The sequence below is a fragment of the Peromyscus californicus genome, unplaced genomic scaffold, assembly GCF_007827085.1.
Source record: "Peromyscus californicus insignis strain IS unplaced genomic scaffold, ASM782708v3 Scaffold_13__1_contigs__length_99412109, whole genome shotgun sequence".
NCBI lineage: Eukaryota > Metazoa > Chordata > Mammalia > Rodentia > Cricetidae > Peromyscus > Peromyscus californicus.
Genome location: NW_026294424.1, coordinates 26443099 through 26462742, shown reverse-complemented (window position 1 = coordinate 26462742; position 19644 = coordinate 26443099). Strand labels below are relative to the sequence as shown.

The 19644-nt window shown below is 47.1% G+C and overlaps 1 long non-coding RNA gene across 1 annotated transcript; it reads right to left on the bottom strand.

The window, feature by feature from the left end:
- Nucleotides 1-960: 960 nt before the first annotated feature.
- On the bottom strand, nucleotides 961-18217 carry LOC128108322 (uncharacterized). Its single transcript, XR_008217428.1, has 4 exons — nucleotides 16379-18217; nucleotides 10224-10377; nucleotides 9859-9987; nucleotides 961-1518 (listed from the first exon to the last, which is right to left on the bottom strand). It is a non-coding gene; the product is annotated as an uncharacterized LOC128108322 (long non-coding RNA).
- Between the last annotated feature and the right edge of the window lie 1427 nt (nucleotides 18218-19644).

Sequence of the window (19644 nt, the reverse complement as noted above, 5' to 3'; positions counted from 1 at the left end):
GGAAACAGAGGCAGGTGGATCTCTGAGCTCAAGGCCAGCCTGGTCTACAGAGTGAGTTCCAGCACAGCCAGGGCTACACAGGGAAACCCTGTCTTGAAAACACAAACACAAACAAAACAAAAAAACCAAGACACAGCTGCAGAGAGGAACCTAAAATGTGATGGGGCATGTAGACGAGACCCTCCCTCCCCACGCCGGCCGGAGATCAAATCCAGGACCTTGCAAATGCTAGGCAAGTGCTTTATCACTGAGCTGCATCCCAGCCCTCAGAGGAGTCTGGAGAAAAGGGGGTTACTGTAGGGGAGAAGCCAAGGGTTGCCAGGCTCCAGTTTCTAAAAGGAATTGTGATGAAAATTACTTTTCCAGATCACAGATCTGTCACTGACCAGTGACACTTGGTGCCGAGCCCACTGATCTGAGGTCAGTCTCTCGAACTGAAATGGTGGACGGAGAGAACTCACTCCTGCAAGCGACTGCTCAATCCCCGAAAGTGGCCATTATTGATCTTGGTGTTTGAAGAGGAAGTTAAGTGGCCATCTCAGCACCACTTAGCCTGATAAAAAGGCCAGCGCATACAGGAGGAACCTGCTCCACCATGTCCGATTCCTCCCATGGGGAGGCATGTACCACGGCAAGCGTGGGCTGCCACACACACATCACACACACACACACACACACACACACATTTTTTTTTCCCAAAAAGGCCAGAGAGATGGTTCAGTGGGTAAAAGTCTTTGCCACCTAGCTTGACAATCTGAAGAATTTGAGTTTAATTCCCAGGACCCACATGATGGAAGGAGAGAAGTGACGCTCACAACTTGTCCTCTGACCTACACACACACACACACACACACACACACACACACACACACACACACAGAGGCATATATACACATGCACACACACGTGCACACACAGAGACATAGATACATTCATATACAGACACACACACACACAAAATGAGTAAACAAATGTGATTTAAACATTTTAAAGGTCACAGACTTTTGCACATGATTACAAATAGCGCATGTCAGAGCACCTACATATTAGAGGTTCTAGTGGAGGGATCTGGGCCCGCGTCCTATGGTAGAACACTCAGCCACCAAGGGCTGCCAGTACTTGAGTTTTACAGGCATCTGGCTCAGTGGCTTCCAAGCCTGGAAAAGGCAACAGCCCCCAGTGGGAGGATGAGGCCTTCTTGGTGGAGCAGGTTCCTCCTGTACGTGCTGGCCTTTTTATCAGGCTAAGTGGTGTTGAGATGGCCACTTAACTCCCCTTTCAAACGCCAGAATCAATAATGGCCGCTTTCCAGGGGTTGAGCAGGTTCATAATTAAGCCTCAAAGTGACTGTGAAGGAAGGCTTCAGGCCAGCCTGGATTCTAATCCCAGTCTCATCTATTTCTACGTCATATAGATTGAAGATGATTGCAAACTCTTCTCTACACCTCCAGTTGAAAAAGCTTAGTGGGTAAAGGTTCTTTCCACACAGCCTGTAGACATGAGTTCGATTCCCGGAACCTACATAAAGGTAAATAGAGAATTATAAGTTGGTCAAGTTGTCCTCTGACTCCATAGTCTCACAGGGGTATACATGCCCCCTCCCATGAAGCCCCCATACACATCATCATGCCTCTACACACATCACCCTGCCTGTCTTAGTTAGGGTTTCTCTTGCTGCGATGAAACACCATGACCAAAAAGCAGGTTGGGGAGGAAAGGGTTTATCCAGCTTACACTTCAGCATTGCTGTACATCACTGAAGGAAGTCAGGACAGGAACTCAAACAGGGCAGGATCCTGGAGGCAGGAGCTGATGTAAAGGCCATGGAGGGGAGCCGCTTACTGACTTATTTTTCCCCTGCTTGCTCAGCCTGCTTTCTTATAGAACCCAGGACCACCCAGGAATGGAACCACACACAATGTGCAGTACCCTCCTCCATTGATCACTAATTGAGAAAGTACCTTACAGCTGGATCTCATGGAGGCATTTCCTCACCTGAGACTCCTTTTCTCTGATGACTCTAGCTGTGTCAAGTTGACACACAAACCCAGCCAGTACACACCCCCATATCATCACACCCACACATATTCTCATGTCCCCATCCACGTCATCATGCCCCCACGCATATCATGCCCCCCACATCATCATCATGTCCCTACACACATTTTGCACACGCACACGCACACACACACACACACAAATAATGAACATATAATTTTTTTTAAAGAGAAAGGAAGATGAGGACAATTCTCCTTTCTTGTATCTGGGCTGAGATTTTTCTGGCTGAATAGGACACTAAATGGCCACAAGTCACATTGGGGCATCCATCTTCAGCCTACAGGACCATGGTATCTGGTAGAATTCTCAGTGAAGCAGGAATTTTGAAGGACTGTCCTGCCTTGTTTTGGCAAAGTTCAACAGTCTTTTTCCTATGTGTCCTGTATGTTCAGTCTGCACAGCACATTGTCAGCAGTCAAAGGCAAGAACGGTTTCTTTGCCCAGTGGCTAACCTTACCACAGTGAAAGCAAATTCCATAAGGAGTTTCTTCAATGCCCATCATCTCTGAAGTAAATTGGTGCTACCAGGAACAGATGTGTCTCATTGTCATGAAAAGCTCTAAGTTAACAAAACATTTTAAATGCCATATTCTATAGGTCTTTGAAATATTTGAAGACCATCTATCTAAAATATATACATTTAACCTAGAAAACATACCTAACATATCTACAAATTTGATTGCTATAAATGACTATATTCCCCTAATTGATAACAAACATCAATAACCCACCATATAACCAAAAAACACTCACACCTCCCAACTCTTGGGAATGTGTGCATAGTTTTCTCCATACTGCTTCCTGCTATCTGTGGACGAAGTATCTTTAGGGTCCCAAAGACAAAATTTCAGATAATGACCAAGTCCTGGGAAGACCAGCAGTAACCTTTGCTGATAGATATCACCTGTCAAGTTTTAGGAGGTCTTCCTTGATCCAACCTGATCCATATTAACCCTGAAGGAATACACAGCCTCTCATCTCCTGTGGGAACAAAACTCCAAAGCATTTTTGATTTTCATTTGACAAATATATTTTTTGACTTTTAAAAGTTAAGGCTTTCCTAAAGTATATAGGCTGATTTATTTCAACAGTCCCTCTTTCAATTCCAGGTCTCTTTGCAGCTGTCCTTTGCTTTTCAACAATCAGAAAATTAAAAATCAACACAGTGACAAACAGGATCCAGACTCTCTGTGTGTTTCCCATGTTATGTGGCTTTTTTCTTTTACTCTCTCTTTAAAGACTTTATTTTATAAACTATTCATTGTTTTCTATGATTACATCCTTTTCCTTTTCTTAAGCCTATGCACATTGTTAAACATACTGTAACCTGTTTAGAGGGTTTTTCATCTGGACCTCTTTTACTGGGTATCTTTTAGCCTTTTTGACTGTATGAGCAAACTTTAAACTGCTAACCTACACCTGGATCCTCCTCACTCGGCTCTCAGCTGGCTCTGCCCACTTCCCGGGCCGTGAAAACCAAGTGTGAAACTCTCGAGGCTGGTTGGTTGGAGGCTTGTCTGACCAGGAACTGCATTCAACCTTCCTAGAGCTCTAGAATGCCAATGCTTGCACTGCAGCAGGAGTTTTTACTTAGTTTCTTGTTCCTACTTAACGTACTAGCTGCTCAAGGGCTCAGTGACCAGCAGAAACTGTCTGGCCGAAACTCTTAAAGGAGCCATATTCCTTTTTTGTTGTTGTTCAGGTTTCTCAGGTTCCAGCCCCAAGTTGGTACACAAGAATGTTGTTGGTTGTTTTCATTCTTTTTGGGGGGCCCACCACCCAGCTCCCAAATAAATCACACATGGAGGCTTATTGTTACTTATGAATGCCTGGCCTTAGCTTGGCTTAGTTTCTAGCCAGCTTTTCTTAACTTATTTCTTCTACCTTTTGCCTCTGGGCTTTTCCCATTCTCTTACTTCTGTAAATCTTACTCCTATTCTGTGACTTGCTGTGTAGCTGGGTGGCTGGGTGGCTGGCCCCTGGAGTCCTCCTCCTCCTCTGGCTCCTAGCTCTCCAACCCCTCTTCCCAAATTTCTCCTTCTATTTATTCTCTCTGCCTGCCAGCCCCGCCTGTTTCTCTCTCCTGTATTGCTATTGGCCATTCAGCTCTTTATTAGACCATCAGGTGTTTTAGACAGGCACAGTAACACAGCTTCACAGAGTTAAACAATGCAACATAAACAAAAGTAACACACCTTAAAATAATATTCTACTGCACCCCGTGCTTTAGTTGCCTATTCTTGAGGTTTCTCCATTGTCTTAGTTGAAGGAAGCAGCTGGGCACTGCTGTCTGAAGGCTAATTCTTACTCGGTTGGAACCGCATCGGGCATGGTGCCACCAGGGGTGGTCACCTATTGTGTTCTGTCATGTTAGGGTTCAGTTAGTGGTTCCCTGTGTTTGAATGTGTGACCAGGAATTAGAAGGAATGTCCCTCAACCTCTGCTTTTTTTTTTTTTTTAAGCAGATCAGTGTCAAGAAAATGACTTCAGTTATGTTCACCCTCCCTTCCTTCAGCCAGTGGTTCACAGCATTGTCCTGAGTAAAAGCTGGGGACTTCTGCAGACAGACCTCCCAAAGGCTCTCAGTTGGAAGAACTATTGTTCATCCTTGCAAAACCAGGCCTTCCCTTCCTGCCTGCCTCCTCCCGCTTCCTCTGAGCTGTTCCCCGACTTCCCCTAGCTCTGGTCTTTCATCTCTTCCTGTTCTGAACACGGTTCTCAGGATCCTTGACACTCGGTTTGAGTTCCAATCGGCGCTTTCTCTCCCTCCTTGTGATGCTTGCCGTTTAGATTTTCTATCTGCCTCAGTCAGAGAGCAAAGGGCATCAGGATGGCCTGGCAGCGGATGTGGGAAGGGGATGTGGGAAGGGGGCAAGGATGAGCTGCCTTAGGCAGGACCACACTATTTTGTAAAACCTCCTCCATTTTGGTTGACATGTGACAGTCCTCTGAACTACAGTCATTTGGTTCCCAGACCAAACTTGGGTTGTGTTATTTATTTAGCGACATTTCTTACCAGGCATGAGAAAACATGAGGTACAATGGAACCCACTATAAGAGTTTTTATTAGGGAAAGGAAACAGTAGAGATGGGCAGGCCTACTGAAAAAAAGGTGCGGGGGGGGGGGGGGGGGGGGGGGGGGGGGATGAGGGGTGTGTGTGTGTGGGGGGGGTGCATGCTACCTCTGGCAGAGGGAGAGAAGGCGGGGAACAGGCAGAGCCTGCTTTTATAGTTCACCTCGAGCACGTGTTTATGGCTTTTGTACCTATGCCACGCATGCGCATAGATTACACGACCTTGCTAATGCATGGATTACAGAGGATGTAAGGCCCTGGAGTGACTAAGCATTTTGCCTGACTGCTTACAGCGTGTGCACAGTCATGTGACTCCAGAAGTGGCGAGGAATAACAACAGGTTGTTTCTCTAGATTCATGCTTCCCCAGCCCCATGGACCCCAAGTAATGGCCAGCAAAGAAAAATGATTTTGAATCACCTAACATTCTTGTGTGTGTGTGTGTGTATGCGTGTGTGTATAATTTTAAAAATAATTTATTTATTTTTATTTTATATGTTTTACCTGCATATATTGTTAGAATTCCTAGCCACTTCCCCATAACTGCTCACGTGCTGACGAGATGCTTAGTTATCCCAGGGCCTTACATCCTACATAATCCATGCACTGCATGACCACGTAATTTGTGTGAAGCGTGATCACGTAATCTACGCATATGCGCGGCGTAGCTACGTAAGCCCATATGCCCATGTGCGGAATAATCCATAAACCTAAGCACCCCCTTCTATTTTCCCCTTAATAAACTCTTATAGTGGGTTTTGTTGTACCTTGTGGCTTTTCTTACATGGTTAACAGCACTGATTAATGAATAGCATTGTGCTACTTAATAAATAACACTGGAGCTGAGACGAAGCAGTCCCTCCCGGCACTCTGCACCCGGGACCCTGTACCGCGAGGTTTTGTTCTACCTACAACTGGCCACTTTTCCATTTGCCTGGCTGCGAACCGCTTCACACAACACTGGCTGCTTCGATTGGTGAGTTTTCCCTTTCCAGCCAGCATAACAGGCTTCAGTTCCTAACCGTTGCCTACACTGCGGTCTGAGATCTCGTTCTCGCTGTTGGACCCTCATCCTCAGGCTGTGTACACCCCGCCCTCTTTCTCTCACTTGACGAAGCATTGAATGACTTGTGCCAATCGCAGATCATCCCTTGAACTCGGGGATGCCTGAGATTGCAGCCTTGAATCACGTTTGTTTGTTTGTTTTCTCTCTGCCACAGTCATGAGAAATAAGGCTTCCTCCTCTTAGTCCCACTCCTCCTCTGAGAAATGGCCTAAATATCCCTTAGATAACAATAAAAAATGGCCACCTAATGGCTCCTTGGACCCTGATATTTTACGGGAAGTATCTAACTTCTGCCAGTGAACGGGCAAATGGAAAGAGTTACCTTATCTCCAAGCTTTTTTTTTTTAACCTAAGCTCCAAACCCTCCCTTCTTGACCCCTTCTCTCCTGCCCACGTGCTCCTAGCTGTGCAACCTGAACCTGAGGAATCTCTGACTACCGCTCTGGACCCTGCCAATGAACCTCCGCCTGTCCGACCTCCCGCTCCTCAGGCATCTGTCCCTTCGGCTCCTCCTCTCCAATATCAGGCTGCTCCAACTGCCTGACTCTGGATCCCACCTTCACTCCTGTCACTCTTTCTCTAGCTGCCCTGAGGAGCGCAGATGAGTTTTGGAGCAGGATAGGATACATGCACATGAGGTTCATCAAACTAATGCTGCCCATCCACCCGGGGCTAAGACAGTTCCCAATAATTCAAGATAAGAAAGAAAATCCATCTCATTTCTTATAACAGCCTACGAAGGCTCTCTTACAATATCCTAGCCTAGATCCTGAGAGCCCAGAGGCCAGCGAACTCCTTATGACCAACTTTGTCTCACAGAGCTTCCCCGACGTAAGGGCTAAACTTAAGTGTCTGGAGAGAGGCCCTCTGACCCCACAGGCAGAAGTCTTAGTGGTGGCATTTAAGGTGTACCATAGGAGAGATGAGAAAGCCTGTAAACAGAACTGCCAAATGCTGGCACACACTATCCGACTGGCCATCTGAAGGCCTCCAGGTCCCTGTTTTAAATGTGGTAGAGAAGGCCACTCGGCCTGTGCCTGCCCTGCCCCATGCAGGCCACCATCTGGGCCTTGCCCAAAGTGCCACCAAGAGGGACATTGGTCAGCTGACTGGCCCTGTGCATCTTGTGGCATGGGGACATCAAACAAAGATCACCCTCCAGCCAATCTCCTAGGCTTGGGCATGGGCTAGGATTGAAGGTGCCACCTCTCACAGGGAAACCAGGGTAGTCATTACAGTATCAGGGTGATCCATTTCCTTCCTTTTGGACATGGAGTCACTTAGTCCTGAGGGAGTTTTGGGGTCCCATCTCTCCTTCTCATCTCACTATTGACAGGGTAGGGGGACAGCCTTACCTACCTCACCAGACTCCACCTCTTAATTGTATTTTCAGGGGAATCCCTCTCACCCACACATTTTTAGTTGTGCCAACCTGCCCTGTGCCCCTAATGGGAAGAGATTTTCTAGCTAAGGTAGGAGCTTTAATTTCACTTGCTCCCCATTTACCTCACTCCAGACTCATCAGCAGCTCCTCTCCTCCTCCTTCTCCTCCTAGTCACCCAGCCCACTAGCTCTAACATTTCCTTTCCTTTGCCAGCCTCTCAGGTGGACCCCAGAGCCTGGGACCCCAGAACCCTTCTATCGCTAGGCACCATCCCCCTATTATTATCCAGTTGCTACTCAGCTAATTGTTACAGGACCACCATAGAGCTGGAGGCCAAGGACATCAAGTATACCCAGGCAGTAAGGAACAGTAACAATCCAGAAGTATTTACACCCCCAGACTCAAAAGGGGCTGTGCTCTGCAAAAAACAGACTTTAATATAACAATCTATTACTGTTAAATGCCCTCAGCAATTGATCACCTATGTCTCCTGGATGCTAAACTACTAAAGAAAACAAGTGCCTTGAGGTTTGTCTTAGATAAGGCTTATCTCAGGTGAAAATTAAAAGCATGTTCCAGGTCTCTCTCTCTCTCTCTCTCTCTCTCTCTCTCTCTCTCTCTCTCTCTGTGTGTGTCTCTGTCTCTAACACTAACCAATAAAATTCTGATAGCAGAGTACTAAACATTATAATATCATGGCTACCAGCTCCAGATTTTAAATTCCCTGTGGCTGCTTCTTAATATGTTTAAAAATTCTCCTGAGCTCCAGAGCCAGCTCGAATCCAGCTGGACAGGTCAGATCCACTTCAGATAAGTATAATTCAAACTTTCCTGGTCCTGGGACACCCCCCTCCCCAACCCTAGGCCCCTCGGAAATCCCCCCAAGGTAAAATTTTTTCTAAACTTCCTCTTCTGCCTCGCCAGCACCTTGTCAGACCCAATCATCCAAGCGGTGACGGATGATTCCACAGAGCCCAAAGCAGCAGAAGGCGATGGACGATTCCCAAAGCAGCGGAGGACAATCCACTACCTCAGGATGTCTGGCTACCTCAAAAGCCCCCTTCCCTACCCCCAAGAGTTAACCGATGCCCACTGAGTCAGCTGGAGGCAGTTTCGGGAGACACAGCACCCCCATTCCTGTTCACCCGACATTTTCTATAAGAACAAAGAGTATGGAATGTTAGAATTCCTAGCTACTCTTCCATGACCATGCATGCACTGGCAAGATACTTAGTCATCTCAGGGCCTTACATCCTAGTAATCCGTGAGCAGCGTGATCACGTAATCTATGCACATGCTTGGCATAACTACGTAAGCCCACATGCGCATGTGCAGGGTAGTCTATAAAAGCGGGTTTCACTTATTCCTCTGCCCTCTCTTCCTGCACGATCTTTCCATAGGCCTAAGCACCCCTTCTATTTCCTCCCTTTAATAAACTCTTTTTTTTTTTTTTTTTTTTTTGTATTTCGAGACAGGGTTTCTCTGTGTAGCTTTGGTTCCTGTCCTGGATCTCACTCTGTAGACCAGGCTGGCCTCAAACTCATGAGATCCCCATGGCTCTGCCTCCTGAGTGCTGGGATTAAAGACGTGTGCCACCACTGCTCGGCTTTATAACCTCTTAGAGTGGGTTTTGTTGTACCTCGTGGCTTTTCTCAAATGGTAAACAGCGCCGCTTAATGAATAACATTGGGCTGCTTAATACATAACATATATGACTGTGTGAAGGTGTCAGATCTCCTGGAACTGGAGTTACAGACAGTTGTGAGCTGCCATTTGGTTGCAGGGAATTGAATGCAGGTCCCCTGGAAGAGCAGCCAGTCCTCTTAAATGCTAAGCCATCTCTCCAACTCCTTTGAGTCACCTAACTTTTAAATTGCTTACCCCCTAGCCATGGCCAACTTTGGGCAATAAAAGGAAACTTTTTGACACTCTCTCCCTTCTATTCCAGCTCATAAGTGAAGGGCTCTGACTTATTTTATCTCATGTATACGAGGAACCTGCATGTATGTCTCCACCATGTGTGTGCCTTGTGTCCTGGGAGGTCAGAAAAGGATGTCAGATCTCCTGGAAGAGGGTGTTTGACTCTCTTGGAACTGTAGTTACAGTTGGTTATGAGCCATTGTGTGGGTGCTGGGAATCGAACGTGGGTCCTCTGGAAGAGCAGTTTGTGCTCTTTACTGCTAAGCTGTTTCTCAGGCCCCCAGGTGCTAATCCTTACAGAGTTCCTCTCTGCAGGTTTTCCTTCAAATAAGTCACTTGTTCCCTTGTCTGTCTTACCTCCTCATTGCCCTTTTGAGCTGCAGAAGCATGTCTGTCCTGTGCAGGCCTGGGATTTGGATGGTCTAGGAGAAGACTCAGACCTGTGAGCACCAGACAAGCGCCTCCTGACTGACTCACCTCCTGGAACTGGAGAGAAGGTCGCAGTGTAAAGAGTTTGTGTGGAGCAATGACTGCTCTAGACCAGTCAGCTCCAGTTTCTGTGTGAGCCGGTCTGGACACTCGGCTTCAGAAATGTTCTCACTCCGCTTCCTTCACCCTCCATGGCCTGCCCAGTTCCCTCACTGAGTCTAAGGAGGGAACAGTAAGGCTCCTCTTGCCTGGAGCCATTTTCCTGGTCTCTGTAGATCCCTCCATTAACTCACCTAGTAGAGTCCAGAGCTCCCCAGCTCCAGGTGAGCAGCTCAGAACAGTAGCATTAACAGGAAAACGGTGGATAGAAAACAGGGTGTCAAGCCCTGGAGCCTCTTTTCCAAGGGCAGTAATCCATTCACAGCACTAAGCTCTCGGCTGCTGATCCTGTTATTTGGGGGTAGGGGGAGACAGGATTGAAACCATGGCTTTGTACATACTAAACCCCTGAGCTATGCCGCTAGCCCCAACTATCCTTTTCTTTTTCCTTTTCCTTCCTTCCTTCGACCCTCCCTCCCTTCCTCCCTCCCTTCCTTCTAATCTACAGTAACGGCATCAAACCCAAGGCCTCATCCATGCAATGAGTGCTGGGCAGGAGCTCTACCACGAGCTCAGCCCTCAGGCCTTAAGCACTTTGCAAAGGACCCTAACTCTTCAGTCCACCACAGTGAGGGTTCAGTTTTGACATGAGTTTTGGAGGGACACAACTGGACCATAACAATGTCCGCATGGAGGTTAAGTCTTGCCTTCCCCCAGCCCTCTTCCCACCCCATTCCACAGAGAAACTCTCCTGCATCTGAACGTTTACCTGAGGCTTTCATCTGAACAGTTTAGTCATACCTTTGGTTTTTAGTATTAAACAGAGGGACTTGGCTGGGTTGAATAGTATCTCTCTCAAAATTCATGTCTTTAGAAATTTAGAATATGGCCTTGTTTAGAAATAGGATCTTTGAAATTGGCTCAGATGAGGTCATTGTGGATGGGGTGAGGGTTCCAAGACCAGTGTAACTTCAGAAGACAGAGGAGGAAAAATCAGACGTGTAGACACACACACAGAGAAGGCCGTGTGACTGAGGTGGCGATTGGAGGGATGGATCTACGATCCCAAGCATTGCTGAACTGCCAGGAGCAGAGGAGGCAAGTAAAGATTCTCCATAGAGCCTCGGAGGGCCAGCATGCCTGGCCAGCTACTCAACTTCAGCGTTCTAGCCTCTAGAATGGTGACATAATATTTCCATTGTCTGAAGTCCCCAGTTTGGAGTGGTTGTCCTGACAGCCCTAAGAAACTAATCCTGGGACTCCTGGCTGGCAATACAACAAAACAAACACTAGCCTCCTCCATGGTGTGACACTCATGGTAGAGTGCTTGCCTAGCATGCATGAAGCCCTAAATTTGATTCCCAGCACCACATAATCTGGGTGTGGTGGCTCACACTTAGAGTTCCAGCACTCAAGAATATGGAAAATATGGGCAGGAGAATCCTGCCCCAACCTGCAAGGCTTAGGGATTGACCTAACTGGGGCACCAGGAGATGAAGAAAGGATAAACACACACACACAGAAAAGCTGGAATTGAGCGGGCCGTGGACTCCAATGGAGACTCATTCACAGTGGCCCAGAAACTCAGTACATTTATTTTATACATCTGAATTGAGGAGGCAAGTTTGTTGTGCACAGCTGAATGAAGAGGCATGTTTAGCTAATCTTGGTAGCAGGGTGGTCTCTGTAGGGGAGCAGTTTTAGGGACTGAACATCCTGGAGGAAGACACGACCATCCACATTTTCTACATATACTGCAAGCATCCACACATGAACCAGGGCGGGGGGGGGGGGGGGGCTTTGACATTCTGAGACACTGAGGTTCTTGACATGGCCATGCGAATGTCAACAATACACATCCACTCAGGACTTCATCCACTCCCCACAGGACCTGAAGTTGACAGTCTTTCTCAGCTGCCCAGAAAGTTGGAGGCTCACCTAGGTTATATGAAGCCCCATCTCAACCCCCCACCCAACAAAACAAAAAAACCCTATACTCCAAAACAAAACCATTATCTGAATAACTTCCTTCATCCTGAACACTTCCATGGCTTTTGCCTTTGTTTTATTCATATATCTTTTTTCTTACTACATTGCCTGGGCTAGTCTCAAGTTTCTGGACTTGAGTGATGGCCTCAACCTCTTGATGTCTAGGACTACAAACATACACCATGCCTGGTAGCCTGTTATTTTTATTTATTTTATTTTTGTTTGTAATAGAGAAACATTCTCTTCAATAATTACCAACTCATTAAATTTTAATTTTATTATGTGTATGTCTACACATGCACTAAAGTGTGTACATTCCTGCCAGAGTCTGCATTTAGAGGTCAAAGGGCAACTTTCAAGAGTCAGCTCTCTCCTTCTAATTCAGGTGGTTAGGATGTCAGTGCCTTTGCCCACTGAGCCAACTCACTGTCCCTGTTTTTACTTTTATTACACGTGACAAGTACTAGGCATGGTGACTCATGCCTATAACATTAGCACTTGGGAGGCTGAGGCTGGAGGATCCCATCTCCAAAATCCACAAGGTCAAGCACAGCATCAGTGGATGAGGGCTCAGGATGGCAGGAAGAGGAAATATTTGTGTAACAATAACCCCAGCTATCACATGAAGGGTGAGATGTCCTTATCAAGTTACTGGGAAATTTATGTATATGTAACTGAAGTAGAATGACAATAATAAACAGTTATTGGAAGCATCTTATACAGCAAATACCACCCTAAGTATTTACAGCCTAACAGCATAGACACAATCCAAAAATACAGGGACTTCAAGCCACCACCATTTTACTTGCTTGCAGTTCTGGGAATCAAGGGCAGGTCCATTGGATGGGGCTCCTGTGTACATCAGTTGGCAAGGTTCACGGGTGCACCCAGCTGATGGCTGCCTTGGCCTGGGCTCACGAGGCAGCAAGCATGGTACTTGCCTTCCAAGAGGCTAGCTTGGGCTTCCTCCCAGCATGGGACTTCTTACATGATAGTGGCCTTCCAAAGGGGTGGATATTAAAAACTGAACTTTAGTTACCGCACAGCATAACTCTACCACACTCTACTGGTCTGTACAAGCTTCCTGTTACAGGTGTAAGGGATTACTAGAACCGTAACAGTTTAGCTGAACACAAATACGTTACCTTATCATTCTGGAGGTCACAATTCTAAAATGGTTCCTGAGGACTGAACTTGGGTTTAGGCAAGGCTGCTTGTCTTTGCAGTGGTTCAGGAGTGGGCATTTTAGTTGCGCTTTCTTTCTTTATTGAATGTTTTGAGACAGGGTCTCACACGGTTCGATCTGACATAGCCAGCTCTCACCTCCAGCTCCTTCTCCTCCTGTCTCTACCTTCCCAGTGCTGGGACAGTGGGCATGGAACACTGTACCGGGTGTGTGTGGTTCTGAAGATGGAACCCAGGCCTTCATGAATGCCAGGCAAGCATTCCATCAACCGAGCTACATCCTCAGCCCAGCCTTTTCTCCTCACTGTCAGCAGTTGCTTACATTACTTGGTTCCTGTGCTCCTTTTGTCTTTAAAGCTACCATGACTAGTCAAGTCCTTGTCTGGCTGTCTCTCCTGTCTCCCTCCCTCATCTCTAAGGACCCTTGTGGCCTCACCTCAAGGACAGCAGATTAGGAAACAATGCTATCTGCAGCCTAGGTTCCCTTCTGCCATGTAATATGCTATCTGCCTATAGATTCTAGGGGTTAGAGCTGCATATCCTGGAGAGGGGATGGTCTTCTATGGAGCACATGGTCAAAATCAGTGAGCAGGAGAGTCCAGGCTCCTGGGAAAGGAAAACAGAGTCCACTAGCTGGTGGCAGGAGCAGAGCTCTGAGGCTCTCAGTGGTCCACCATGGTATATATCAATCCATGTTCCCCACAACCTCAGGAGGCAGTGTTCACATTATCCATGTTCCAAAGTAGGAAGCGCCGGGCGGTGGTGGCGCACCCCTTTAATCCCAGCACTCGGGAGGCAGAGCCAAGCGGATCTCTGTGAGTTCGAGGCCAGCCTGGGCTACCAAGTGAGTTCCAGGAAAAGGCGCAAAGCTACACAGAGAAACCCTGTCTCAAAAAACAACAACAACAAAAAAAAAAACAAAAACAAAAACAAAAAAACAAAGTAGGAAGCAAGTGGGCAGATGGCACATGAGATCACAGCAGATGCCACTCTGCCCAGCCCAAGCCCTCCTTTCACTTTTTATTTTGAAACAGCATCTCACTAATTTGCTGAGGTTGGCCTTGAACTCGCTTGGTAACTCAGGCTTGCCTTGAGCTTGTGATCCTCCCAAGTGTAGTTGGTTTTTGTTGTTGTTGTTTTTTCTCTTTACTCTTTGGGGGCCTACCACCCAGCTCCCAAATAATCACATGGAGACTCTTATTCTTTCTTATGAATGCCTGGCCTTAGCTTGGCTTGTTTCTAGCCAGCTTTTCTTAACTTAAATTATCCCATCTATCTTTTGCCTCTGGGCTTTTATCTTTTTATATACCTTTCTTTACTTCTTACTCCATTGCTGGCTGTGTGGCTGGGTGGCTGGCCTCTGGAGTCCTCCTCCTTCTCTAGCTCTTCCTTTTCAATTCTCCATCTCTTCTTTTCTCTCTCCTCCCAGATTTCTCCTTCTGTTTATTCTCTCTGCCTGCCAGCCCTGCCTACCCTTTCTTCTGCCTTGCTATGGGCCATTCAGCTCTTTATTAGACCATCAGGTGTTTTAGACAGGCATAGTAACACAGCTTCACAGAGTTAAACAAATGCAACATAAAAGAATGTGACACATCTTTGCATCATTAAACGAATGTTCCACAGCCTAAACAAATGTAACACATCTTCAACTAATATTCCCCAACACCCAAAAGTACTAGGATGATATAAGCCTTTGTCACCAAACTTAGCTCTCAAACCCATCTCTGGTTGCTAGTCCTTATTCTTAGGAGCTGTGCACAAGAAGTAGCAGGCTATTTAAAGTCACATTCAAATTTAGAAGGACTGTAAATAAAACCAGGGGTTTTGCTTTGCTTTGTCTTTGTGGTGATACTGGAGGTTCAACCCAAGATCTTGATAGATATGCTTGCTACCACTGAGTGACACCTCAGCCCTCAAATAGGATAAACTTAATTCATCTGGCCTTTTATTCAGTAACTGTGGAGAACACTGTTCCAAGCTGGAGGGTGATCATAGGTGCAACACATTAGCTCAAAAAGAGTCACCTCTTTTGCCTGAGTTCTGATCTCTCATTCCAGAACCTGGGAAAGAGCCTGGTGCAAAGACTTCCAGAAAGAAGGGGACACAGGCCTTTTTACCAAGTCATGCTTTTGGATAAACTCACTGAGCCAGCACACACATCCTGGTGAGCCAGGCTCTGTGCAGAGCACATAGGACAAAAATAACAAAATGAGCCCTGCCTTTCAGAAGTCAGTATGTATGAGTTGAGTGTGGCGACACACACCTATATTCCCAGCTACTGTGGAGTCCCGAGGATCACTAGGCAACGACAGTTCGGTTTATAGCTGTCTACATTTTTATACCCAGGCATGCAGAACACGAAGATGTTGGACACAGTTTTTGCCTGTCAGCAAGGTAAGGTTTTCTCCTCCAAAATTAATACTCAGAACAGAAGGGGTTACCTTATATTTATCATGTGACATCAATGCTTTCAATTGGTGACAAGAACATGTCCATCCCCTCTCCCCACTCACTCTCCCTGCAGAAGTGGAGATGGATGGAGCCCTGGGTCTCCTCTATGCGAGGCAAGTACCACACCACTGAGCTATGTGAGTCTCATTTCCAGCACGCGCACACGGGCAGCAGGCATGCTGTTCTTGGACTTGCAGAATAAAAACCAAGGCTAGGCATGGAGTCGTGTGCCTTTAATCCTAGTAATCAGGAGGCAGAGGCTAGAGGATCTCTGTGAGCTCAAGACCAGCCTGGTCTATGAAACAAGGCTAGCTTGGTCTGTGCAGCAAGGCCTTGTCTAAAACAACAATAAACAAAGGCGTGAAACAGCACGAGCATCCTAGTCACTCAGAATGCTGAGACAGAAGGATTATTTGAGTCCAGGAGTTCAAAGCTTGCCTGGCAACATAGAGAGACTGAAAACAGACAAACAAGGAGAAAGAAAGAGAATTTAAAAAAAGAAGCAACTGGCACAACTCTTCCAGGCTTGGTGGCACACACTGATAATCCCAGCACTCACAAGGTTGAGGAAAGGAGATCAGGAGTTCAAGGCCAGCCTTGGCTACATAGCAAGATCAAAGTCAGCCTGAGCTGTCCTGAGCTACATGAGACCCTGTCTTGGAAAACCAGATTAAATAAACAAACAAATAAAGCAAAATTCTGCTTTTCTGAACTCAACATTTACCTTTCAGCACTTCAATCTAAAAGTGACGAGGAAAGATACCAAGAGACGTATGTGCCACCCTGGGTACTTTCTGTCCCCTAAGGCCATATGAGGGGACACAGACACATACCTAGAAGCTCTGACAGGAGTTACCTGAACACTTAGGTTTTAAAGGGGGATCTGGTCCCCCTTGTCCTGACAGCTAGTTCAGGGCTGGGTTCAGTGGGTTTAGCCTGTGATTCAAGCAGGATTATGGGGTCTCTCCTCCAGAGGGGTGCAGAGCAGACACAGTGATTCATGTAGGATGATGGGGTCTCTCCTTCAAAGGAGTGCAGAGCACACAGTGATTCATGCAGGACGATGGGGGTCTCTCCTCCAGAGGGGTGCAGAGCAGACACAGTGATTCATGCAGGACAATGGGGGTCTCTCCTCCAGAGGGGTGCAGAGCAGACAATGACTCACGCAGGATGATGGGGTCTCTCCTCCAGAGGGGTGCAGAGCAGACACAGTGATTCATGCAGGACGATGGGGGTCTCTCCTCCGGAGGGGTGCAGAGCAGACAGTGATTCATGCAGGATATGGGGGTCTCTCCTCCAGAGGGGTGCAGAGCAGACACAGTGATTCATGCAGGACGATGGGGGTCTCTCCTCCAGAGGGGTGCAGAGCAGACAGTGATTCACGCAGGATGATGGGGTCTCTCCTCCAGAGGGGTGCAGAGCAGACACATGGGGAAGAGCTATCTTCACATCTCTGTTGAGGGCCTGGGAAGAGATTTGCTTGCTAGGACACATGACTAAGTGTCAGGCGGAATGGGTGGCATATGGGGTGGGGGAGGGGACATGTGCCTTAGCAACATAAGCAGGAGCCACTGTGGGATGTGAGGAGTGAGCTGTAGGGACAAGGTCTTTGGTAAGCCTGCTGGTTTTTTAAAAAGTAGCCGAGTCTGAGGAGTTGCTGGTGCCACCCAACAATAGCTCTTCTCAAGGATCTCAGTTAGATAAAGTCTCTGCCCTTCCCCCATCTTGATTTCCTAACCCACCCTGGAGTAAGAGGCGGAGGAGGAACAGAAGAATGGGCAGGCTAGGAATGTCTCTCAGTGACAAAACACTGACCTAACACTTCTGAGTCCTGGGTTTGTGGGCTAGCACCACAAAAACAAAAGAATAGGGTAGAGAAAAGGGGATGGCCAGGTCTGGTAAAGGGAAGACAGAGCTTTGAACCGAATGAGGAAGTTGGTGTTTGGTTGAGGTGGAACCAGGAGGTTCTGGCTGGCTTTCTCATAGGTGCTAGAAAAGGAGGCATATCTGGCCCCAGAGCATCATCCAGAGGTGGGATCCAGCAGAAGAGAATCAAAGCCATCTCCAGGGTGATGGTTGGTCTCGCTGACAACTTGATTGGACTGAGAAGTGCCTAGGAGTTTCTCACGGTGTACATCTGGTATGTCTCTGAGAGTGTTTCCAGAAATGATTAACTGCAAAGCAAAGGCCTGTCCTGAATGCCTGAGACGTTATCCAACAGGTTGGGGTCCTGGATGGAATAACAGGAAAGAAGAGGGACTCAGTAGCCCGGGGACTCCCGCTGTCTCCCGGCTGTGAGGTGAGCAGTTCTGTTCTCATGCCCTTCTGCCATGATGCCTCATCACTGACCCAGACACAATGGTGTCAGCCGACCATGGACCAAGACCCCCAAACAGTGAGCCAAAGTAGATTCTTCTTCTTTTAAAATGTTTCTTTCCAAGTCGGGCAGTAGTGGTGCATGCCTTTAATCCCAGCACTCGGGAGGCAGAGGCAGGCGGATCTCTGTGAGTTTGAGACCAGCCTGGGCTGCAGAGTGAGTTCCAGGAAAGGCTCCAAAGCTACACAGAGAAACCCTGTCTCGAAAAACAAAACAAAAAACAAACAAACAAAATTAGTTTCTTTCCATCTGACACTTTCTGATTTCAGTCATGGGCCCAGCACCATGACTCTGGATAAGAGCCTCAGGAGCTGCCAGAACTGCCCTCAGCCTCTGCCACTCCAGTTCTTCCCTAAACAACAGGACAGGGGGACGTTCCTGCCACTGCGCTCCTTATTATAGCTGTCTGACACCTTGATTGGCCTGGACCAAGGGATTGAGTTTCTTCTCAGTCTTGACCTTTAGCACAAAGGCTATAGAAGATTAGTGGCAGCTGGGTGTGGTGGGGCATGCCTGTAATCTCAGCACTCAGGGAGCTGAGACAAAGCATCATGAGTTCAAGCCTAACCTTGGAGAGAGTGACACACTGCCTCAAAATAAACACGTAAGATAATGGCAGAGGTAGGGGAGAAGCATCGTGGTAGAACATGTACAGAGCCCCGGGTTCAATCTTCTGTCCTCAAAACGAAAGTAAAATAGAAGTTTCTTATAGGGTTGGAGAGATGGATCAGCGGTTAATAGCACTGGCTGTTCTTCTAGAAGACCCAGGTTCAACTCCCAGCACCTACATGGCAGCTCACAACTGTCTGTAACTCCTGTTCCAGGGGATCCAATACTCTCATACAGACATACATGCAGGCAAAACATCAATGCACATAAAATTAGAATAAAAGTTTCTTGCAGAGAGATGAGAGACCCCAGGCATCAGAGTGTGTAGAAGTTGATGGGGGAGGGGATTAGCTGCAATGGACTAGGTGCTTCTTCTTACATCACACCTCAGAAAGCTGTGGACTCTGGGCTGTTAGATCTCAGAAGCCATAGGGACCATGCACTTTCATTGTAAGCTCTCCTGAACCACACTTGTCTGACCTTCAAATTCTGCATTTGAAACTTAACAGGCCTACAGTGGCCTTTTCTGACCTGGAGACACCTGGTTAATTCACATCTCTTTTTCACAAGTACAGTGTAATTCTAATTAATCTTATCAATAAAAGCCAGGAGTCAGATATTGGGGTAAAAACCTGAAAAGTCATTGAAGCAGGGGAACAGCCACAGTCACTTCCTACCTCTCCAGTTCCTCTGACCAAAAAGGGACGAGATCCTATCTCAGCCCCACCTTACCACTTCCTGTCCTCTCTACAGCCCTCCAAACCTCTATGGTTAACTAGTGGCTAACTCTGCCCTCTGACTCTAAGCAAGCTTTATTTGTCAGAACACAAACAAAATATCACACAACACACAAGAATCACTGTTGTATTCAGTGATGGCCTGAGACCCCAGGGAACTAGAATTACAGACAAAGGTCCTGAATTCCTTGTGGTCTTAGACTGAGTCCCACAGCAAGCAAAACTGGTTACAAAGAGCATATGCATCTTCCTGTTAACCTGAATAAT